General features: G+C 38.0%; 1 protein-coding gene across 1 annotated transcript in view; it reads left to right on the top strand.

The window, feature by feature from the left end:
• The window catches only part of LOC101355928 (ran-binding protein 17), a 110,298-nt gene that overhangs the window by 77,585 nt on the left and 24,323 nt on the right, over window positions 1-8,390 (top strand). The gene's annotated exons all lie outside the window — the stretch shown is intronic.

The following is an 8,390-nucleotide window of genomic DNA, read 5'->3' as shown; positions in this document are numbered from 1 at the left end:
GCAGGATATATTATTCTTGGCTGGCAATTTTTTTCTTTCAAGGTTTTATATATGTCATCCCATTGCCTTCTTGCCTGCCTGGTTTCTGTCGAATAATCCGAGCTTAGTCTTATTGTTTCTCCTGTGTATGTAACATTTTGTTTTTCTCGAGCTGCTCTCAGGATTCTTTGTCTTTGGTTTCAGCAAGTGTGATTATGATATGCCTTGGTGATTTTATTCTGGGGTCTATCCTATATGGGGTTCGTTGAGCTTCTTGGATGGTCAGTTTTTCATCTTTCATGATATTGGGTAAGTTTTCTGTCAGCAGTTCTTCAGTGATCCTCTCTGTGGTTTCTGTTTTCTCCCCCTGTTCTGGAACTCTGATCGCTCACAGATTTTTGCTTTTGATTGTATCCTATGTAATTCTCAGGGTTTCTTCATTTTTCTTCGTTCTTTTTACTCATTTTTCTTCAGAGTTGTATTCAAGTGTTTGTCTTCAATTTCGCTGATTCTGTCTTCCATCATTTCAAACCTGCTCCTCAGTCCTTCTGTGACACTATTTCTGAAATCTGGTTTATCTTTTGGATTTCTAATTGTTGTTTTTGTGTGATTTCTAGTTGTGAATTTATTTTAGTATTTTGTTCCTGTATTATTTTCTTGAATTCTTCCATTTTTTGTGTGTGTGTTTTCCATGAATTTGTTTGCCTTTTCCATGAATTTGTCTATTTTTTCCTCATTTTTGTCTGCTCTTTGCTTCAACTCTTGTATAATTCTGAATATTAGAGATTTGAATTCCCTATCATTTAGGTCTACTACTGCCTTTTCTTCTACTCAAAGGTCATCTGGTGTTTTATTTTCGACACCTAGTGTAACCATCCTGTCCTGTTTTGTAAACGTTTTGATATTGTCTGCTGTCTTCTGGGCATTCAGTGGTTATTTTCCTTGTTTACTGATTGTAGATTTGTTTGTTTCATCCTCCTTTTTTTTTTATTTGGTTATTTCTGAGCAACCGGGCTGTGCGTTCTTTGTTGTTTGCTCGTCTCTGTGCAAGATGCTTTTCACCTACTTCTTCATTGGGAAGGGTCAGTCACTCAGGTATGGTACAGCAGGGCAGGTCCAGCTGAAGGGGAGTTGCTGGGATGGGTTCTTTGTAGCACGTACCAGGGCTGACATTGCGGACCGGGAATCAGTGCAGGGCACTTACCAGTAGGCCATGCTTGTGCTGCTTGGGAGTGTGATGTTCAGTGCACAGTTCAGGTAGGCAGGAAGGAGGGAGTAGATTGTGATGTGTGGAGCTAAGATGGGTATGAAAGAGGAGAAAGAGGAGAGAGGAAAAAGAGCCAAAAACATGCACACAAACAAAAAAGAGTGCTAAGGGAGCTTGCTGTTGGAGTGTATTGATGAGAGACTGAGAAATGAGAAAGAACAAAAATTAAAAAAAAAAAAGAAAAAAAGGTAAAAAGAAAAAAAGAATAAATCTAGAAACTGGAAATGAAGAAGGACAAAAAGGGAATAAGAGAGAGAAGAAAACAAAACAAAGCAACCAAAAAAAAAAGAAAAAAAAAAAAAAAAACAAGGAAAAAGAAATGCCCCCAGCGATGTCCCTGTGCGTCTGTGCAGAGTAAGAGAGTAGCTTCCATGCCACACGGTATTGCCTGGCTAGAAGGGGCTCCCAAGCTGAGAAAAGAAAAAGAAAACAAATCAAAACAGAACAAATCCGAACAAACAAACAAAAAAGCCCCAGGGGTCCCTCCAGCTTGGCGGCATGGGCCTGGAAGCAGTTTCACAGTCAAGCGGTGTTTCGCATCCTTTCAGGAAGAAGCAAAGATGACACACGGAGCCAGGTATTTGAGAAAAAGAGATGGAAGTGGTTAGAGGTAAGGAAGAAGCCTAAAGAAGCAGAAAAAAGCAACAGCAGCAGCCAACAAAAGGCAGTCAGGGAGCCGGCCAGTGCAGGTGGGTGGAATCTAAGTGACATTGGGGTGAAGTTGGTGCTTCCCGGCTGTCTTGGATTGAATTATGTCCCCCCAAAAATGTGTGTATCAGTTTGGCTGGGCCATGAATCCCAGAATTGTGTGGTTGGCCTCCATTTTGTGATTGTAATTTTATGTTAAAGAGGATCAGGGTGGGCTTGTAATACCACGCTTAGTGAGGTCACATCCCTGAGCCAGTGTAAAGGGAGTTTCCCTAGGGTGTGGCCTGCACCACCTTTTACCTTACAAGAGATAAAAGGAAAGGGAAGCAAGCAGAGAATTCGCGACCTCATACCATCAAGAAAGCAGTGTCAGGAGCAGAGCACATCCTTTGGACCGGGGTCCCTGTGCTGAGAAGCTCCTAGTCCGGGGTAACACTGATGAGAAGGCCAAGAGAGAGAGAAAGCCTTCCCCTGGAGCTGACACCCTGAATTTGGACTTTTAGCCTGCTTTACTGTAAGGAAATAAACTTCTCTTTGTTAAAACCATCCACTTGTGGTATTTCCATTATAGCAGCACTAGATGACTAAGACACTGGCCAAGAGACTGTGGCTGCAGGAAGCAAAGGAGGCTAAGTGGGGGTGAAGAAGGGTGGGAGGTGGAAAAGCCTATATCACTGGTTACCAGTTGTTCTGTCTCCTGCTGGAAGCTCCGTGAAGCTGCTTTCTCATACCCACTGTTCGCTGATCTCTGATAGAAGTCCAAGATGGCAGATCCGTGCTGCAGTAACTGATGGGGACCTCTGCGTATATCTCTCCTTGCTCTCTGTTCTCGGTCAGTTTCTTATTACATTCAGTGCTTGGCTGAGTTCTTTATATCTTCTTTCGATGCTTAGGGTTTCAGGATTGACATGTAACTCTGACTTCATTTTTCTGATCTTTGCTGCAGAGGGACGGCATGGCGCTTCTGACTATAGCACCATGTTTCCCGGAAGTCCTCACTAATTTCTTTATAGCGTTTATTGTGGCACTTGCCATTCTTTATTCTAATTGCTTGTTTTATTGTCTCTCCTTTGATAGAGTATAGGTTTCTGGAGGACTGGGAATTTATATATTTTGCTCACTGTTGGATTCTGAGCTCCTAACACATATGTGGCATAGAGTGTGCCCTCAAAAATTTGTTGAGTGAGTGAATACTGATTCAATTTAAGTGGCTTAATCCAAATTTCATTTGTATTTGAAATGGTCTGATTGAAGTTAGATTAAAAGTATTTAATCTATTTATTCCTTCCATGCTTTTTACCAAAAATGATTTAAGATAAAATAAAAATAAATGTAGGACAATAAATTGAAGCTCGGAGTGAAGGTTATATATACAATGCAAGCGTTGGTCTTCTGCACTTGTTAGAGGTGATTACAAATCTATGAAGGGCACTGTGGTAAAGACTGCTAGTTGCACCTCAGTATTTGTTCTTACTTTTTTTCTGTAGTAATAAAGTAAGTGATTGTTTTTCTGGGCACATGGGCACCCTGAATGAAGGCTAGATTTACTCTTGCAGCTAGATACGGTTAAGTTAGTGTGTTCTGGGCAACTGGATATAAGTGAAAGTTGTGTATTCTGGAATGTATCCTTTAAGGAAAGAAGCATCCGCCTTCTTGCTGGCTGAAATATGGACATAATGGGTGGAGCTGAAGAAGCCACCTTAGACCACAAGATGATTGTGGGAATGAAGGCTAGTGTAACAACAAGATAGAAGAAACACACTATGGAGCACCAATTAGCCCTGGAGCATTGCCTTGGATTTTTGCTTGAGAGAGAAATAAACATCTATATGGTTTAAGCCATTGTTGTTTTGGATTTTAGTCCACCTGATCTGACCTTTTAAATAATTCAAACTGCCAAAACTTCTTTTGCAAGTAGATCATATACCTGTTATGATTCTTTCCTACTCTTCTGCTCAGGATATCATTGCCTCTTAGGCCAATACAAATCATGAGTTTAATATGAGTTGTAAAGGCACCCCAACAAACTGTCTTTTGGTCTTACATCTGTCCTGTATTTGGGAATGTATGCTATAAAAAGAGAATAAAAGTAAATAAGAAAAAGTAAATATAATCAACAAGGAACTTGAATAGAAGAGAGGTCCTACTTAATAAAGAATTTCAAAGCACAATATGCCTTATTTAAGTTACTTAATAAATCACATGATTGCAAAGTTAAAGTTTGATATATGTATGTATATATGCATATATATAAATCACCCCAACAATCTGCTAATTCACCAGTACACAGACTTTAAAAGTAAGCTTTGCCCTTCTCTCAAAATTAGAGAGTAAACACATCTTGTTGTTGTTAGGTGCCATTGAGTCAGTTCTCATTCATAGCAACCCTATGTATGACAGAAGGAAACTCTGCCGGGTCCTATGCCATCCTCACAATAGTTGTTATGCTTGAGCCCATCGTTGCAGCCACTGTGTCCGTCCATCTTGTTGAGAATCTTCCTGTTTTTCACTGACCCTCTACTTTACCATGCATGGTGTCCTTCTCCAGGGACTGGTGCCTCCTGATAACATGTCTAAAGTACATGAGACGAAGTCATCCTCACTTCTAAGGAGCATTCTGGCTGTCCTTCTTCCAAGACAGATTTGTTTGTTCTTCTGATACTCCATGGTGTATTCAACATTCTTTGCCAATTCAAAGACATCAGTTCTTTCTTCCATCTTTCTTATTCATTGTCCAGCTTTCCCATGCGTATGAGGTGATTGAAAATACCATGGCTTGGGTCAGGTGCACCTTAGTCCTCAAAGTGACATCGTTTCTTTTTAACACTTCAAAGAGATTTACCCAGTGCAACACGTTGTTTGATTTCCTGACAGCTGCTCCTTTGAGCATTGATTGTGGATCCAAGTAAAATGAAATCCTTTAGAACTTCATTCTTTTTTCTGTTTGTCATGATGTTGCTTATTGGTCCAGTTGTGAGGATTTTTGTTTTCTTTATGTTGAGGTGCAATCCATACTGAAGGCTGTAGTCTTTGATCTTTGTCAGTAAGTGCTTCAAGTTCTCTTCACTTTCTGCAAGCAAAGTTGTGTCATCTGCATATTGCAGATTGTTAATAATGAGTCTTCCTCCAATCCTGGTGCCACCTTCTTCTTCATATAGTCCAGCTTCTCGCATTATTTGCTCAGCATACAGATTGAATAAGTATGGTGAAAGGATACAACCCTGACCTTTCCTGACTTTAAACCACACTGTATCCCCTTGTTCTGTTTGAACGACTGTTTCTTGGTCTATGTACAGGTTCCTCATGAGCACAATTAAGTGTTCTGGAATTCCCATTCTTGTCAATGTTATCCATAGTTTGTTATCATCTACATAGTCGAATGCCTTTGCATAGTCAATAAAACACAGGTAAACATCTTTTTGGTATTCTCTGCTTTCAGCCAAGATCTATCTGACACCAGCAGTGATATCCCTGGTTTCACGTCCTCTTCTGAATCCAGCTTGAACTTCGGCAGTTCCCTGTTGGTGTACTGCTGCAACTACTTTTGAATGATCTTCAGCAATTTTTCTTGCGTGTTATGTTAATGATATTGTTCGATAATTTCTGCATTCTGTTAGATCACCTTTCTTTGGAATGGGCACAAATAGGAATTTCTTCCAGTTGGTTGGCCAGGAAGCTGACTTCCAAATTTTTTGACATAGGTGAGTGAGCACCTCCAGCACTGTATCTGTTGAAACATCTCAATTGATATTCTATCAGTTCCTGGAGCCTAGTTTTTCACTATTGTCTTCAGTACAGCTTGGACTTCTTCCTTCAGTACCATTGGTTCTTTTTCACATGCTACCTCCTAAAATAGTTGAATGTTGACCAGTTCTTTTTGGTACAGTGACTCTGTGTATTCCTTCCATCTTTAATGCTTCCTTTCCCTGTAAAATCTTTCAGTATTGCAACTTGAGACTTGAATTTTTTCTTCAGTTCTTTCAGCTTGAGAAATGCTGAGCACATCTTCCCTCTTGGTTTTCAAAGTCCAGGCCTTTCCACATTTCATCATAATACTTTGTCTTCCTGAGCCGCCCTTTGAAATATCCTGTTCAACTCTTTGACTTCATCCTTTCTTCTTTTCGCTTTAGCTAATCTGCATTCAAGGGCAAATTTCAGTCTCTTCTGACATCCATTTTGGTCTTTTCTTTCTTTCCTGTCTTTTTAATGACCTTTTGCTTTCTTGGTGTATGATGTCCTTGATGTCATTTACAACTGGCTTGGTCTTCGGTCATTAATGTTCAGTGTGTCAGATCTATTCTTGAGATGGTCTCTAAATTCAGGTGGGATATACTCAAGTTCATATTTTGGCTCTCGTGGACTTGTTCTAATTTTCTTCAGCTTCAACTTGAACTCGCGTATGAGCAATTGATGGTCTGTTCCACATTCAGCCTTGGATTTAGTGGGGGAAAACCTGGTTACAGTAATCTAATTCTTAAATTTGATTTTTAACAAGTTCTCCTTCATACATCTTAGTAGTATTGAGAACATGGAAAGTGAAGGTACTTCTATATAAGCAACTTAATACATAAATATAGAAAATAATCCCTACAATATGGTTGTCAAAATAATCTTTCTTAACACTTTGTCAGTAAGTTCCAATTTTTAAAAGAAGTTCATATCTGTGACCTAAACCTTTTATTTCTAGAAATCTTTGGGGTCAGGGAAAGGACAGTAATCGTGTTTCACTTAGAAAGACAAATTTATATTCACAGTGAGATAGTGATTAAATTTTGACATAGCCTTAAGATTATGCAACCATTAAAAATGCTTTGAAAATTATTTAATAATATGAAAAAAAATGAGTCAAGTTATATTATTAAGTGAGACAGATTAGTAGAATAGAAGGTCCAGTAAGAAATCAAAATGCATAAATGAATCTAATATATATAACGGCTACTTCAGAATTGTGAGCAAAAGATGGACTATGTAAGAAAGAAATGGTGTTAAAGCAACTGGTTAGCCTTGGAGGGTGGGTGGGAAATAATTTTGTATGTATATCTTAAACCTTTGGATCAAGAAAAGATCAAATGTATCATAGAGGCAAATGTAAAAAATAAAATAAAGTTTCAGATTCAGGGAAGATCTTGCTATTATGTAAAATCTGTAAAAGAAAAAAACTGATAAAATTTTCTGCATAAGGAAAACAACAACAAAAACTTCCTGTAGTTAAAAAACACCAAATTAAAGTTAAGAGATAAATGAAAAACTAGAAAAAACATTTATAGTCCATTCACAGGCCAAGGGCTCAATTCTCTAATGCATTCAGTCCCCGGGTTACAAATGTCCAACTCAAGTACAAACAATAGTTATGAACCAACTCCTGTAAAGCCTATATTAACAATTTCAGGTATGTACAATGGTTCATAATAACAAATGGGCATTACTTTGTGACACACATCAAAACATTATTATTGTTATTGCTGTATTATTATGTTAAAGATGTTTTAGTGTATCTAGAAGGGTTTCTTTGATGTTTTTTATACATAGAAAAGTACTCAAACCCACCCACTCCTGTGGAGTTGGAATGTAGGACAGAGTAGAATAGCCTCATAGGATTTCTAAGGCTGTAAATCTTTACAGAAGTAAACTGCCACATCTTTTTCCCATGGGGTGGCTGGTGGGTTCGAGCTGCTGACCTTTCCGTTAGCAGCAGAGCTCTTTCCCCAGTGTACCACCAAGGCTCCTCTATAGAAAGGTACATAGTATACTGTATACTAAGACAGACTGTTACTAGATACGAACTGTACCTCACTGTTCCAATGTAATATACAAATTTGACTTAAAGATTTAAGAAGGGAACTTATTCGTAATCCAGGGATTACCTGTATATAAAGAATTTGTGAAAATCAGTAATTAAAAGATAACCTAATAGAAAAATTGGCAAAAGATATGAATAGATTGCAGAAAAGGACATATAAATGGCTTTAAAATATGGGAAAATTTTACCCTTATACTTGAGAGAAAAACAAATTAAAACTGAGATGCAATTTTTTTAGATTTACAGAAATTCTAAAGTTTAATGTCATTCTGAATTATCTTTCTGGTGTATATAGGCACAGTTGATGATAGGAGTGTAAATTGGTTCAACCTCTATAGAGGGCAGTTTGGTAATAGCATCAAAATTATAAAAATATGTACTCTGGGCTAGTAGTTTTACCTTTAGAAATGTTTATTATCAATGTATGTGTGAAATGACATGTACAAGGTTGTTAATTCCAGCAAAAAATTATAAACAATCTTAGTGTCCATCAGTAGGGGAATATTTGAGAAAATTATGGTACGTTCATATCATGGAATGTTAAGTAGCTGCAGAAGAGAGTGAGGAAGCACTTCATGTCTCACATGGAAAGATCTCTTAAGATATATTGTTAAATGAAAAAAGCTAGGTTTAGATCCATGTGTATAGTATGTTCCATGTGTTTAAAAGGGCTGGGAAAAGAATTTATACTCATAC

Source organism: Trichechus manatus, unplaced genomic scaffold, assembly GCF_000243295.1.
Source record: "Trichechus manatus latirostris isolate Lorelei unplaced genomic scaffold, TriManLat1.0 scaffold00011, whole genome shotgun sequence".
Taxonomy (NCBI): domain Eukaryota; kingdom Metazoa; phylum Chordata; class Mammalia; order Sirenia; family Trichechidae; genus Trichechus; species Trichechus manatus.
This window is presented reverse-complemented; position numbering and strand designations above follow the sequence as displayed.